Below are 16,211 nucleotides of genomic sequence, written 5' to 3'. Positions count from 1 at the left end.
AATATTTTTGTTTCCCATCCTTGCTTTTGCTTATCTCTTACTATATATCTGTACAATTGAGTTACAATCTGTTGGGGCTATGGGCACTGCTGCAATACAAATAAAACCCTACAGGGACATCTGTGTTTGACTATTTTAGATTATGTCACTGCTTGGTTTCTGAGTCCCAGTGGTAAAGTAAAAGGGAACTACTTCCAACCTTCTTGCTTTGTAGCTTTTTCTCCAAGATCCTGAAAGCGAATAGGTTTCTTATATCTTTAAAAATAAAAAAAAACCTCATTGAGGTCTCTGACTATTGTCGTGTCCTTTTCTTTCTTCAAATCCAACTTTCTTTTGGGGGGATAATTTATTCTCATGTTAACTTTGTAATAAAAGGAACTGTTTTCTTTGCAAGGGCACCTTTGCTTAGGCGAAGCTCAAAATTTAATTTTTTTAAAAAAGTTGGTGATCCTTTACAAAACCTCAACTGCTGACACGGAGACCGTTACCTCCGGATTTAAACATCTCCCCGAGAGAATCATAGCAATGCAGGGCCGGAGAGTCCTCCAGAGGAGAAGTCCAGCCGCTGCATGGAGCCTGGGAACCAGAAAGTGAAACTGACCACTCCGCGTTTCATGGTCCCGAAGAGAGAAATAAACTGCTCAACCAGAAAAACGTTGCTTGGCCTGATCTCCGTTCTCCTCATCGCCCTCTCCCTTCGGCCCCCATTGTTGTATGAGAAGCTAATTAAAGAGCTTTTGGGTGAGATGGGCTGGCTCTGTCTGGTGGGCATGAATCCTGGGATGGTGCTGGGGATGGCCAGTGTCGTGCTAAAGCCCCAGCGCCTGAAACTACCCGCAGCTTTACCCCACAAACAAGGCTTCGTCCCCAACTCTTGCTTAGTCCCTTGGTGGCCCTGGCTTCCCTAGTTCCAGTGCCCCTCGCCTTCTCTCCCTCTCCGCTGCTGCTACCTCACCCCACTTCCCTCCCCACCTCCCCCTTTGCCCTTCTTACTTCCCTCCCCTCCTCCCATGCCCCTCTCCTCAGTGCCCTTCCCACCGCTCTCGCCCGCCTCACCCTCCTCAGCCGCGCTGGGCGGGCTCGGGGGCCGGCCCAGGAGGCGGGGCGGGACCGGCAGCCGGGGTTTCCCGGCCGGGCCGCACGGGCGGGGCGGTTACCGCGCCCAGCCTGGCTCCGCTTCCCGATGGCTGCGGGGAGCTGAGCGGGGACCAAGCGCGCGAGGAGGAGCCGAGAGCCAGGGCCCCCCACGAGCCGCCGCCGCCTCCCCGGGACCGGCCAGACGCAGCGCGGGTGGCTCCCCCAGCCCGGTAGGGACGCAGCTGGAGTGGGCAGGGGCCGCGGGCGGCGGACACAGCGGCCCCGTTAATGAGCAGCGGCCGGAGGGGCAGGTAAGGGCCTGGGGACCCCTTCCCGCGGACACTCCCTGCTCCCCGGCTGCCCCACTCCCCAGATTCCCCGGGACCCTTCTCCCTGTGTCTCCTCGCCTTCTTCTCCCTCTCCTGCCCTCTGCCCCCCTCATCAATCCCTCTTCCGCCCCTCCCGTTCGCTAACAGCCCCCCATGCCCCCTGATCTCTCCTGCCCCCAGCCTGTCCAGCGCCTACTAGCATAGAGAGATTGAAAATACCTCCCTTCAGCTTCCCCTAGCAAGTCTCTCTCTAGCTGCTGGAGGAGGAAGAGGTGGGGGTAGGAGTGGGAGAGTCTTTCTTTTGAAGGGTTTTTTAAGACCAGAAGGGAAGAGAACCCGGGGTTTTGCAGGGTTCCATTTTTAATTGCAATTAGGCTGGAGTGATTTGCACTAGGCACTGTGCTGTTCTTTGTGTGTGTATATGTGTGTGTGCGTTAAGGTATAAAGGTGAGTTGGCAAAGAAACCGAGCCCTACAGAGGGAGTGTTGGGGGAGGGAGAGTCTCAAGAAAATGCTGTGGTGTGTTTCTGCTGTAATGGTGGAAAATTGATTAAGAGGAGACAAGGGTGTGACAAACAGGGTAAGACTGCTCCAAGCAGACCCTAGCCCAGAAAAGGGAACATCTGAGGCTTGGAGGATGGGTTCACACTGTTTTTTGCTGTGGGAGGAAGGGTGGGTATGGTCTATAGTTGTGTTAATCCCTTAGCTATGTTTTTTTTTTAATCGAGCTTGCATATTTGTTGTTCCTCCATCTGTTATGGTGCTGCATATTTTTGTGTGCCTGTAAGTGTAATATCGAAGATCATGGAGGATGTTTGCTACAGCAGAATAAGGGAGTTTCTCCATGGAAGAAGTGTTAAAAATATTAAAAACAACTCCTGCCCCCAAATTCAAAGCTTAGTTATGAAAAGGTTTTCAGTACATTTTTTATCCATTAAAGGTGTTTTCAAAGTGTAGCTTTTTAAATTTCAATTCTAAAACTGCATATAAAAATGAAAAAGGATGTACAGTCGTGTATATTTTAAGTAATGAATATGAAATTAGGGAATAGGCAAGACTTTAAAAATAATCTTGTCTAGAAGAGAGTCAGGATGACATAGAGGTTATTCCAAGATGTCAATTAATCACTTGTGAAGATTAGCTGAAATTTTAACAAATGTGATTTTTCAATATTCTCTTACAAAGTCACTACTTGGGACTCATTTCAAAGAAGGCATCCTTTCCATGATGTTAACTGCCACATTATTAGGTATTGTCTACACACTAGAAACAAAGAGGAAAGAACATCTGACAATAAAAGGAAGCTTTAAAAAAAAAAAATCCAGTAAAATCGTTCTTATAGACAACTGACTGAAATGAGAGACAAAACATTTTGCAGTTTGATCATTTCTGCACCTAGTCGTTGGAGGCTTATTCTACATTTTGAAGCTTGTTTGCTGAGCAGAGGGATGTGAATCAAGACAAAGTGCTGTCGATTTATATGTAAAATGCATGTGAAAAAATAAGATATTGCACTGAGATCTAAACTCTTTTTAAGTGCTAAGCATCAGTCTTTTTAGATAAGAGTGTATTTTTGGGGAGCGAGGTGATAATAGTGCAGTTGTTTTGGTGGCTGCAGCTTACCGAGGGTGTGTGTTTGATTTTCTTTTTGCTGTGAATGAATGGATCCTTCTGTGCCTGGGCCCAATAACTGCAACAAGATGGCGTTTGCAGCAAGGCAGCTCTCTCATTTTCAACTCCTCCTCATCATAGCTCTGCCAAAGTAGATCTTATTCCTTACTTGTATTTTGGATGTCTTTTGTTTTTTGTCTGCTTTCTCCTATTTTTTTGTGGTAGGAAGGGGATTGGGGGAATGGTAAAACAAACGTTTTTCTTCCTGTTTTAATTTTTGTAGGTTTTCCCCCAAATACATGGGAGGATAGACTAGGTGGGAGGAGTAAATAGTTTTGTTGAAATTTTCACATAGGCTGTGACTGGATAAAACAGAAACGTGATTTTGTTCTATCATTTAATGCCCGTTATAATGGCATTTAGGAACGTTTTTCTTTGTTTTCTATTTTAGCCACAAATAGACTTAAAAAAACATTTTTCCATAATCCAGAATGTGTATATAAAATCCTGTATGAGTGGCTTTGTAAAATTTTGTTTTACCAGTCTAGTAATAATCAGACCCCAAGTAGTCATTTTTTGTGATACAAAGGAGAAGCTCTCTTCTGCTTGAGAATGTTCGGATGATATGTGGAGGCTTTTAAAACTGCATTTGACCTGAAATAGTTGTCATACTTAGGGCATTATTCTTTCCATTATAGAGAGGTGGAAGAAAAAGGTTATTTGGATATTAAAACCTTTTTCTGTGTTTTATATGGTACATGTCATATTTTAAAATTACATTACAAGATGACTTTTTAAAAAAAGTATATATTCCAGAAAGGTATAAATTTCCTATTGGTAGTTTATGATGATGTTTATTATTTATACTAGTGTTAACCTTATTTCTAACTTCACATCCTCAATAAAATAAACTCTCCAGTTAGTATTTAATAAAATAGATTTACTCCCAAGCATTTTCAAATGACTGTTAATAAGTTTAAAATACATGTTGCACTATTCTGAAAATATTTTGCTGCTTTGTAATATGTCTTCTGTATTCAGATGACCTCTAAACTCTTGATAATGGATCAGGAGTTTTAGTACTGCTCTGTGGATTTATTTTTTCTATAATCCATCATTTGCCATTGGTTATTTAGAGTATAACCAATCTGTTTTATAGCTTACTTTTGTATTGGGCTACAAAAACCTTATTTGTGATTAAGGTTTTTGTTTCCATTTTTGTGTTTTGTATTGGAAATGCATAATGTTAGCATTTTTCAAAATGAAGATAAATATTGAAGAAATTAACTACATCTATATAATTAGTTCAATAAATCATTTGAAGGACATTTCTTTAAGAACCTGTCAGTGCTGTTTCAGTTTGAGTATTTATTTTTTTTTATGCCATTGAATTTAAAACTAGATTAACTAGTATTTAATATTTCAGATTCTTCTTGTTTTTCATGGTAAGAACAAGAACTTGAAAAATAAAGTAGGTTCCTGTATTGGGCGACTAAGATCATATACATTTATCCCTGCTTAGTCCTTATAGTTGTCAGGTCATTGTGTAGCAAGCATCCTTTCATGAAATCTTTGTTGGTGCCTCATGTTCAGAATCTACTGTAAATCCAGCTGGAACAGCTTTGAGGCCTTACCCTCACTTTGAGAAACATACTTGAAGACGGAATGTTAAACCTAATAAGAATTCACAATTTCTTAAGGTAAAAAAAGCTAGCAGTGTTTCCCACCATTTGAATGCATAAGTTTATCCAATTGTGAACATTTAGTAAATCGATCTTAAATTTAAAAACTGAAACAATTAAAAGTATTTTCCTTATTCGTGTATTAATATCCTTGGAAATTAGCAATTATTGTGGAAGATGAAGAATAGTTTGACTTTTGGTTGTTGTATACCCAGCATGTAAATATGATTGCTTTGGAATATATTCATTAACAACAAATATATATAATCTTTTTTGTGTATAACACCCTTCCCCCAAACCAAACAAGATGTTGCTAGCTGTTGTGTGTAACAACTTCCTGGTGTTCTAAAGGTTTAAATTAGGTCATGTAGGAAGCAACTAACTGATCTTCCTTAGCAGTTCTGTTTTGAGTTATGATTTCTCAACCACAGTGTGAAATTAGATACCAGTAACTATATAAAATCAGAATGTAGGGATATAAACTGTATATGTAATTTTGCTAAAAAGTGTGCTTTTTACGTAGTTCCTGTAAGAAGGGTTTTAAGTTAGATCCCTTCAGAAAGCTGAGATCCAGAAATATATTCTTAACAAAGCAAGATAAATTCTTTCTTAGGTTGATTCCCTGCAACTTCCAGGTTAAAGGTACAGAAGTATTAAGGAGGTGATGCATTTACTAATTGAGTTTATTCTTGTGATTGAAATTTGTATTTTGTAGCTTTCTGCTAAAATGACTGTAGGTTTTGCCTCCTGTAGATAAGGCTTGGCTCATGTTGCGGTCTTTGAATTGGATTAAATTCTTACTGTCCATGGATTTTTGGCTCTCAGCATTAGTGGATTGGTAATTGATATTCTCAATTTTAATATCCAGTTTTAGCCATATGGCATACCGTATTGTTTTGAGACTCCCATTTAGCAACTAGTTTGATACTAACAAATGGAAATGAGAAATCCATGTAGTCATACGGTTGAATTACTATTAGATAAATCTTCTTAGGACCCCCCCCCCCCAATGCCTACACTGACTAATGCCAACATTTCTTGCCGTAACATATTAGTGGTTGTGGTAGGGAGAATGTTGATAACCCTGTACTGGTTAGATTCTGTTACTTTGATGGTCAGGATAGGGTGGAGAGCAAGGGTGTTTTCTAACTATAGCCTTAAGTGCAGGCTAAAAAATAGTTTACCCAATTGAAAATCTGGATTGTTTTTCTTGCAACCAAAGTCACAAATTAACTTTTAAAAAATTATATATGGATCAGTTTAATGTTGGATCACAATTTAATATATCTCCAAAGGGTGTGTGGCATATCTATATTAGTTTTTCAGCTTTCTCAGCTGAAAACTTTTTTTTTTTTGCATTGACCAAAAATATATACACAATCTGTACATACTTGAGCCAATTGGTAGTTTAGCAGAACATTAAAAGCTTTTTAAAAGATTTGAGCTGACTGTTAACTGTGTCGTTGATTACTTGTGCATCTAATGGTAATTTGCATCTCCTTAAAAGGCTTCCCAATGCAAGCAAAAAATATAGATATTCAAAAATATGCATAAATGTTTAAAGGTAGAGTATTATATAAGGACAGATTTCTATTACCCATTTTAAAAAATGGTATTGTGAACCTCAGGTAACAATAGTGTATCCAAATTTTTTAATATTTGTATATGTAATTTGACCCTGGTGCTTATATGATAATTGTTGAACTGCAGTATTGAAATTAGATTACGCTGATGTGAAAGTATTTCAATTTTAAGAAATGATTACCTTGTATTTTAGGTTGAAGACTCCAGCTGGAAGTCTAGTGTGGTAAAGGGCACTGGTTGATTTTTTTTTTTTTTTTTTCCCTGTGCCTTAAGTTCCTGTGCAATAAAGTCTTAGATGTTTAGCTAAAGGATAACCACATAGCCTACATTTTATAACGTGGGAACGTCTTAAGACACAGTGCCTATTTGCTACACATTGCATATATACTCATTGTTTCCCAGCCATACTGTAATTAGAGATTGGCTTTTTTTCATTCTTGTATGTAAATCATAGTAAAATTTCTGAAACTTCACAGAAGCATAAACATGATTGGTGGTGAGACTCCAAAATAATCATCCACTGGTCAGTCACAGTAATTTTAAATGCTAGTTTGAACATTGACTTCTGTTTGGCTCTCTAGACCTGTGACTGATTTGGAGCTGCTCTGTAATTTATGAATATTGTATGTTCTGGCGTTTACTATATTAATATATTGAGTTAGTTTAATATGGGGGTGTCAGGAAAAAAACAAGCAGGAAGGTAAAAGAATGGCCAATAAGTCATTTCTCAGCAAACACTTCAGACAATGCTAGGAGAGGAAGAGGCCTGCAAACGCAGGAGATCAAAAGAACTAGGGACGGTTTAAAAGCTAACACCCCCTAAAGAGAAGGGGATAGATAGTTGTGCAGGGCAGCCAGGGTGAGAGACAAACATCTATCATGGGAGTCTAAAGAAGCTAGCCCTGCTTAGGTTACCATCAGAGCATGATAAGGTAGAGATGGATGTACCTTGTTTTCTAATCTTTTTTTGTCTACATGCTCTGTTCCTACTGCAAAATAAATAAGTTTGTTGTAAGAAGGTGTTTTGTTGTTAGCCAATGGTTGTATATTCCTGAAGAGAAGAGCCGCAAGTTCCTGGACTCAGACCTTCTGAGTAAGCACTGTTACACAGGTTATTGCAGCTCGGGGCCTGATCTAACTAAGGTCATATTTATGTGAACAATTAGTCCATGGCAAGTAGGAGCATGAATCTACTCCATGCTAGCTTGCTGTGAACTAACTGTCCATGTGGACCCTGCTGACGCACGTTAATAGTTTGTTAATGCACTTTAATTTAGTTCTCTTTGACACAGGACTAGATCAAAGCGCACTTCCGAACTGTTCATGTGGAGCTTGCTGACACATACTGACAGTGCTTGGTGTGCTAGTGCACACCCCATCTTGCCAGGGATTAAATGTTTATGTAGAGAAGCCCAAGAGTGGCAGAATTGTAGAATTCCACCCCCGGATATGTAAAGATGCAAGGCCTAAGACCTGAGGGGGTGTACCAGAAGTGCAGCTAGCCCTATAACGGAGCAAAAGTGACAAGGACCAGATTATCTTCAGTTTGACATTTTCATAGAGAATACTTAAAGGGAAAGCCAGTTGCTGAGGATAAGTAGCAGAAGAAAAGAATGATAAAAGAAGAAACCATGTCTGACTGTGTAAATTTTAGTCTTGGAGAAACACCGTGTACTGCTCTAGGTATATTTTTTTTTAGTATTAAAACTTTGCTTTGTAAAAAGTATCTAATGTATTTACATTTTTAGCCTGCAAAATCTCTCTAATTTCTGGTAACTGTGTGAAAAGGAAGCATCTTTGATACATGCTAAGGATTACTTGAATGTTGGATAGCTGAACAGCATTTTACATATGTCCTGTTGTTGCTGCGAGTAATTCTGATTTGTGCTCCAGCTGTTGTCAGTTGTATTTATGGTTGAATATCTAATGCTACCACACTCCTCTGAGCAAAATTCACCAGCATTCCTAATTATAAAATCTGGATTGTCCATAATTAGAATGTTTAGTTTGCTTTTATTACAATGGCAGATTCCATATGGCTGAATACAAGTATGAAGGATCATAATTAAAATATATTGTCATTATCTACAACTCTTTCAAGAAAGGAAAAAATTTATAATAGCAAAATATGCGGTTCCACAAACTCCTTAATGCGACCTTACAAACTTGTTGTGAGCATTCTCCCAGGTAAGGCACCAAAGCTGCTTGTTCACCCTCATTCAGTAATCAAAAATTTACTTGGTCCAGGAAAGTTGAGTGAGTTGAATTTTGCAAGGCTGCCATAAGACTTTATGACAGAGGTAAAGAATCACAGCCACCACGGATGGGTAGGCATTGCTGACAAGAAAGTTTCACCTATTTCTTCTTAACAGTCAAGATTGTGATGTACCCTTTCATTGTTGCTGTTGTAAACCACTCTATTCATATTCTAAATAATTTTAACTGCTACCTGCTTTTGTAATGATCTTCCCCCTGCATAAAGAAGAATTCATTTTTCCCTAAAGTCAAATACTTCTATACTTCTCATCTGTTATGTAAACTATGTAAGACCTTTTGCTTTCTGCATTTTATGTTCCAAATATCTCTATCATTTGTGTTCTGTTTGCTTATTTGTTTATAAGCAAACTCATGTAAATTTCACTTCTGGGGTACTAGCTAGCCTGCATGTTGTTTTGAGGAAATAAGTTACAACAACTGAGAATGTTACTGAAATCACATTGTCTATAAATAGAAGTGCTCTAGAATTTTATCTGAAAGTTTATGGAGCTTTACACAGGTATTTACTGTGGGTGGGTTTTTTGTGCTGTGTGGGAAGCTCAGACAGATTACTAACAGATTTTTCTGACAGAAGAATATACAGTTGTTCACTTTCAAATTACAAGGTAGCTGCTTTAGAGACTGAATTTAAATGACCAATAGTAATGGTCGGCACATTCTTGGGACAACTTGAATTTGTCATTTGAATGCCTGTGGCAACACTGATTATCCCAGACATTTTTTTAACCAGGGGAAAATATGTAGGTTATTGTATGGTTTTGAACTACATGGTATTCTGCAAGAATTAATGTTGTCGTTAGGGCTTTAAAAGTAGAAAATCTAAGGGCAGACAAGAACATTGATCAGTTTGAAGATTTGAACTTATAGAGACTATGGCTATATCATTCCTCTTGTTTTAGTATTTATGTATGCATTGTGAAACTCTGTGATGTTTTGTTGCAAGCTTTCTTTTGTAGACTTATGCCATAAGTTCTGTTTTGATCTCAGGAGAATAAGCTATATTGACAGGCTCCAGATGAATTCTCTTCCTCTTCCTTGTTCTCTGTATACCTATTTTTTAAATTGTTGGGCTGACAATTCATTAGGTCAGACCATGAGGTTCGATATATGGCATGTTTGGTGCAAAGTATTGTGCTGTATTTACAGTAGACTTTTGCTGTATTTAAAATGCGTCAACATAAGCATCAAGTTTGTCACACTGAGGTTTATGATGGTATAATATAAATCTTCTGGCTCTGGTCATAATAAATAACATAGTAAAATTTAACAAAGTAGACATTTTTATGTTGTAAGAAACTAAAAAGAAATCTAATTCTCATAGCTAATTTTAAATTGTAGAAATTCTCATTAGATGCATGTCCTAGAAGATGCTCTTGTCAAAGTGGGCTAACAAAAAATGGGACTTGTTACTTTCCATAGGGCTGACAAAATAAGGCAGACAAATAGGGGCAAGGGTTCCTGTTGTTGTATCCTGCTGATATCTCCGAGACTCCAAATCAGATTATAATATGCCAACCAAGGAAGTAAAAGTTCCTGTATTTTATTAAACTATTAGAAAGGATAAGCATGTGTTGCAGTGGTGATAGTCCTGTCACACACTCTTCATAAGGTAATGAATATTAGGGGTGCTGAAGATCTTAGTGGATAGAGACCACTGTCTGTTACGCAGAAGTGTTGTCTGTACAAAGATCACCAACAGCTTGCTTGATGTTTATAGCAATTTAATTATGCTGCAGTTACGAAGTCCTGAATTTTCTTAAGCGCTGGCAGACACACTGCCTGGCAATCAGTATGCACCTCTTCTGTGCCTGATAACTTGTTTATTGTTATGACTGTTCCCTTTGCTATTTAAAACCAGATAAGAAATATTTCTTGGACTTATAGCTGAATGACCCATAAATTCAGTGTTCTAATTTTTAAATTGATGTAGTTATTTTCATAAATTTCATAAGCTGGAGCCATACACTAGAGTCAAAGTATTGCTGACCCATGAACATGTGTTGAAAGTCAGTATGACAGAAGCCAGAAACTGCAGTCATTTCAGCTTTTATCCTCACTTGAATACTTCATACCATTTGGATGCAGACATTGAAAGACTGGGTGTCTTGTAGTTCCCTGGATCTTACGCTGAATTCATCAGGCTCAAAAGTGTAACTTGGATGACTAGAGAATTCTTGTAGGTTGGTCCAAGCTCGCACTTTAAACTTTCTCAATGGTTTAAGAAAACCCTTAGCGGTTTATATTTATTTTTTTCTGTGGGAGTTCCCTTGCCTAGCACACTCTCAGAAGCCCTTTTAGTCTAGTGCTGCTGCTGACATCATAAGCAGTTCCTCTTTTCACTTTCAAGAGGAGCTCCAGTGGCCCAGTAAGTGAATCCCATACTTCAAAATATGGCATTATCTTTCTGCCACCTCTTCATTGCATATACGATTTTAGCAGCCAATATATCATGATCCTCTAATTAGAATACTGCTTTATACTAATTTGAAGTAGTTGTAATTGTGTATGGCAATGATATGGGAAAATAAGATTATTTAAGAATCGCTGTGTTTTGAAGTTTGAGATTGTATTACTTGTCAGGGCTAGAAACAAATTGTATATATCCTTAGAATGAGATGAATTTATACTCGGCTGCCTTGGGTTCACAAGTTTTGGACCTTGAAGCTTGCCGGTTTTGCAGAATAGGCACTCATCAGGGTTTTAATGCAGAAAGGTCCCGTCCAGTCCAGTGTGCAGAACATAAGTGTGCTTAGCTTGTAAATTCCATGTCTTGTACAGTACCAAGCCCACTATTGCTGTTTAACAAATAATATAAAATGTTAATAGCACAGTTAGGACATTTTCAGAGATTAGCAACTGAGCAGAAAAATTAAATTACTTCAAACATGTTGATCAGCTTTTTTGATTAAAAATATCCAGTTATGTCCATAAATAAGCTTCCAATTGTGTTATGCAGTAGCTCTTTCATATTTTGAATGCTTCTGACAACTATTATGGGAGTATTGGGACTTCCTGGACAATCAAATTACAATCACTGCAGCTACTGCAGGTTTTGTTAGACAAGTTATTAGCTCTTTGTAGAAAAAGTTTGAATTAGTTAGAAGCTGCATAAAATTGTTAGAAAGTGAAGTCTTTTTGTTGAAAGAGACAGTGTTGGGTTAAAAATTAAAAGTTTATTACCTGTGTCATCGTCATAGTATAAATGGAGAAAAATAAAGTGTAATCAGATATTTAAAAATTTAATTTATCCTTCACTCAGTTTAGACAATGAAGCTAGACTAGTCAATTTCACTTTCCTTTCATAGTCTGTTTACTTTCTAATTCTCGGAAAAGCCTTGTACTTGGATTTTCAGCACCGTAGGGAAATGCTTTTATTCCTTAATATAAACACATTTGTTAATACAAACATATTTGTTGGTAGCAGAAAGAAATCCAAAAACACTTAAACCTAAATATATAGGGCTTTTAGACCCGGTGTAGTAGTTTGTAGGTGTGGCTACTTGAGTGTTCTCTAACCTGCTATTGCATCTTAGTGTTGTATATATAAGATCTTAGTGTTGTATGGAGGCCCTGGTGATGTCAAGGAATTATGACGTGATTGGAATAACAGAGACTTGGTGGGATAACTCACATGATTGGAGTACTGTCATGGATGGTTATAAACTGTTCAGGAAGGACAGGCAGGGCAGAAAAGGTGGGGGAGTAGCACTGTATGTAAGGGAGCAGTATGAATGCTCAGAGCTCCGGTACGAAACTGCAGAAAAACCTGAGTGTCTATGGATTAAGTTTAGAAGTGTGAGCAACAAGAGTGATGTCGTGGTGGGAGTCTGCTATAGACCACCGGACCAGGTGGATGAGGCTTTCTTCTGGCAACTCGCAGAAGCTACTAGATCGCACGCCCTGGTTCTCATGGGTGACTTTAATTTTCCTGATATCTGCTGGGAGAGCAATACAGCGGTGCATAGACAATCCAGGAAGTTTTTGGAAAGCGTAGGGGACAATTTCCTGGTGCAAGTGCTAGAGGAGCCAACTGGGGGGAAGCTTTTCTTGACCTGCTGCTCACAAACCAGGAAGAATTAGTAGGGGAAGCAAAAGTGGATGGGAATCTGGGGGGCAGTAACCATGAGTTGGTTGAGTTCAGGATCCTGACGCAGGGAAGAAAGGTAAGCAGCAGGATACGGACCCTGGACTTCAGGAAAGTAGACTTCGACTCCCTCAGGGAACGGATGGGTAGGATCCCCTGGGGGACTAACATGAAGGGGAAAGGAGTCCAGGAGAGCTGGCTGTATTTCAAGGAATCCCTATTGAGGTTACAGGGACAAACCATCCCGATGAGTCGAAAGAATAGTAAATATGGCAGGCAACCAGCTTGGCTTAACGGTGAAATCCTAGCGGATCTTAAACATAAAAAAGAAGCTTACAAGAAGTGGAAGGTTGGACATATGACCAGGGATGAGTATAAAAATATTGCTCGGGCATGTAGGAATGAAATCAGGAGGGCCAAATCGCACCTGGAGCTGCAGCTAGCAAGAGATGTCAAGAGTAACAAGAAGGGTTTCTTCAGGTATGTTGGCAACAAGAAGAAAGGCAAGGAAAGTGTGGGCCCCTTACTGAATGAGGGAGGCAACCTAGTGACAGAGGATGTGGAAAAAGCCAGTGTACTCAGTGCTTTTTTTGCCTCTGTCTTCACGAACAAGGTCAGCTCCCAGACTGCTGCGCTGGGCATCACAGCATCGGGAGTAGATGGCCAGCCCTCAGTGGAGAAAGAGGTGGTTAGGGACTATTTAGAAAAGCTGGACGTGCACAAGTCCATGGGGCCGGACGAGTTGCATCCGAGAGTGCTAAAGGAATTGGCGGCTGTGATTGCAGAGCCATTGGCCATTATCTTTGAAAACTCGTGGCGAACGGGGGAAGTCCCGGATGACTGGAAAAAGGCTAATGTAGTGCCAATCTTTAAAAAAGGGAAGGAGGAGGATCCTGGGAACTACAGGCCAGTCAGCCTCACCTCAGTCCCCGGAAAAATCATGGAGCAGGTCCTCAAAGAATCAATCCTGAAGCACTTACATGAGAGGAAAGTGATCAGGAACAGTCAGCATGGATTCACCAAGGGAAGGTCATGCCTGACTAATCTAATCGCCTTCTATGATGAGATTACTGGTTCTGTGGATGAAGGGAAAGCAGTGGATGTATTGTTTCTTGACTTTAGCAAAGCTTTTGACACGGTCTCCCACAGTATTCTTGTCAGCAAGTTAAAGTAGTATGGGCTGGATGAATGCACTATGAGGTGGGTAGAAAGTTGGCTAGATTGTCGGGCTCAACGGGTAGTGATCAATGGCTCCATGTCTAGTTGGCAGCCGGTGTCAAGTGGAGTGCCCCAGGGGTCGGTCCTGGGGCCGGTTTTGTTCAATATCTTCATAAATGATCTGGAGGATGGTGTGGATTGCACCCTCAGCAAATTTGCGGATGATACTAAACTAGGAGGAGTGGTAGATACGCTGGAGGGCAGGGATAGGATACAGAGGGACCTAGACAAATTGGAGGATTGGGCCAAAAGAAATCTGATGAGGTTCAATAAGGATAAGTGCAGGGTCCTGCACTTAGGACGGAAGAACCCAATGCACCGCTACAGACTAGGGACCGAATGGCTAGGCAGCAGTCCTGCGGAAAAGGACCTAGGGGTGACAGTGGACGAGAAGCTGGATATGAGTCAGCAGTGTGCCCTTGTTGCCAAGAAGGCCAATGGCATTTTGGGATGTATAAGTAGGGGCATAGTGAGCAGATCGACGGACGTGATCGTTCCCCTCTATTCGACATTGGTGAGGCCTCATTTGGAGTACTGTGTCCAGTTTTGGGCCCCACACTACAAGAAGGATGTGGATAAATTGGAGAGAGTCCAGCGAAGGGCAACAAAAATGATTAGGGGTCTGGAACACATGACTTATGGGGAGAGGCTGAGGGAACTGGGATTGTTTAATCTGCGGAAGAGAAGAATGAGGGGGGATTTGATAGCTACTTTCAACTACCTGAGAGGTGGTTCCAGAGAGGATGGTTCTAGACTATTCTCAGTGGTAGAAGAGGACAGGACAAGGAGTAATGGTCTCAAGTTGCAGTGGGGGAGGTTTAGGTTGAATATTAGGAAAAACTTTTTCACCAAGAGGGTGGTGAAACACTGGAACGTGTTACCTAGGGAGGTGGTAGAATCTCCTTCCTTAGAAGTTTTTAAGGTCAGGCTTGACAAAGCCCTGGCTGGGATGATTTAATTGGGGATTGGTCCTGCTTTGAGCAGGGGGTTGGACTAGATGACCTCCTGAGGTCCCTTCCAACCCTGATATTCTATGATTCTATAATCATAAGTTTTTTAGATGCAATTTTGTAGCATTTTCCTCAAATCCTCCACTTTCTGTCATTGAATAGAATATCCTGAGAAAATGGTATGTGTGTGTGTGTTAAGCTGTGTAAATTCCTTGACAATGGGGAAGATGTTTCAAACCACATTCAGAGTTTTGTGGTAAAGTATCCTGGCAAATCTCCAGATATAAGAGGATGGCCTGCATATAGTGTGATCTTTTAATGTTTCTATTCACTTGCAACCTCTTTTTTTCCACAAAGCTAAATATGAACTCATATACTAAGCCAGGTCTTGAATTTCCTTGATGCCTATTAGCCTGAGGACTCAGTCTACTATCCAGAGTGAAAAATAGCATGTTTCCAGGCTGGGCCTTGAAACCATGTCCCCTTACAGTTTAAAGGAATACACTGGACCCTCGCTAGAATGCGGGGTTCGGGATCCATGCGCGGGGCTGTGTTATAGCGGGGCTGTGTTACCATGGATTAAAATTTAAATATTTAAATTTGGGATCCATTGCCACGACCGTGCTATATGCGAATCCACGCTCTAGCAACGTCCTCTCTAGTGAGGGTCCGCTGTATGTACTGGCTGTCTTGTACTATAAGTAATAGGAATATATTTTCAAATAACTTTCTCTTTACTGTATTTAAAAAAAAAAAAAGCCTATTTGTATTACAATAGCACTTAGAAGCAGCAACAGAATTTGGAATCCCATTGTACAAATGCAGAGCAAGAGTTGGGAGATAACATTGATCTCTTGATTCCTAGTCCTTTAACAATTTATCACATTGCTCTGTTGTTAGACCATCTTTCCTTTCCTCGCTTCCATGTACGCTTTTTTTCCCTAAAATAAATCTGACTTTTTTTTTTTCTGTGATGTTCTCATTGTTGGTTTCTGCTCTTATTTCTCTCTTCCTCCTCCCCTTATTTTTTCCCTTCTACATTGAATTCAATGCTTCTGTGTCTTCTCTGTCCTCTTCTCCCACTCTTCCCTAGATGTGTACTATCTAGAGGAATAAACCTGTTAACAAAATATTTATTAAAAAAAAAAAATCCGCCTGCGATAGGGGGCGCTGCCCAAGAGGGACAATATCCAGGTGAGAAGCTGAGGCTCCCCACCTTCCAGATGTTGCAACTTCTGCTGTGGTGTTATCCCTAGATTCTACTCCGAGATTCTATCTTTTGTAGCAGCCTATGACTGGAAGGCATCAGATAAATTTTGAACACCACTCTTCAGCCCCACTCCTCCAAACCCACTGGCTGCTGAGACAAGAAGCATTCTGTGTTCCCAGACACGCCGCCC

The 16,211-nt window shown here is 40.2% G+C and overlaps 2 protein-coding genes across 6 annotated transcripts in view; one reads left to right on the top strand and one right to left on the bottom strand.

Annotated features, from left to right (window-relative positions):
* Positions 1 to 472, bottom strand: part of CALML6 (calmodulin like 6) — a 68,656-nt gene extending 68,184 nt beyond the window's left edge. The window contains exon 1 of the transcript XR_006286401.1: positions 200 to 472. The gene's annotated coding sequence lies outside the window, so the exon portion shown is untranslated. The remainder of the gene's footprint in view (positions 1 to 199) is intronic.
* Positions 473 to 1,111: 639 nt separating this feature from the next.
* Positions 1,112 to 16,211, top strand: part of GNB1 (G protein subunit beta 1) — an 87,299-nt gene continuing 72,199 nt past the window's right edge. Inside the window, exon 1 of one of the 5 annotated variants that reach the window (XM_037881502.2) lies at positions 1,112 to 1,388. The gene's annotated coding sequence lies outside the window, so the exon portion shown is untranslated. The other 4 variants (XM_037881504.2, XM_037881503.2, XM_043531483.1 and 1 more) reach the window with 4 other exon arrangements.

This window comes from Chelonia mydas, chromosome 18 (assembly GCF_015237465.2).
Source record: "Chelonia mydas isolate rCheMyd1 chromosome 18, rCheMyd1.pri.v2, whole genome shotgun sequence".
NCBI classification, from domain to species: domain Eukaryota; kingdom Metazoa; phylum Chordata; order Testudines; family Cheloniidae; genus Chelonia; species Chelonia mydas.
Note: the sequence above shows the minus strand (reverse complement) of the source record. Positions and strands in the feature narration are given on the sequence as shown.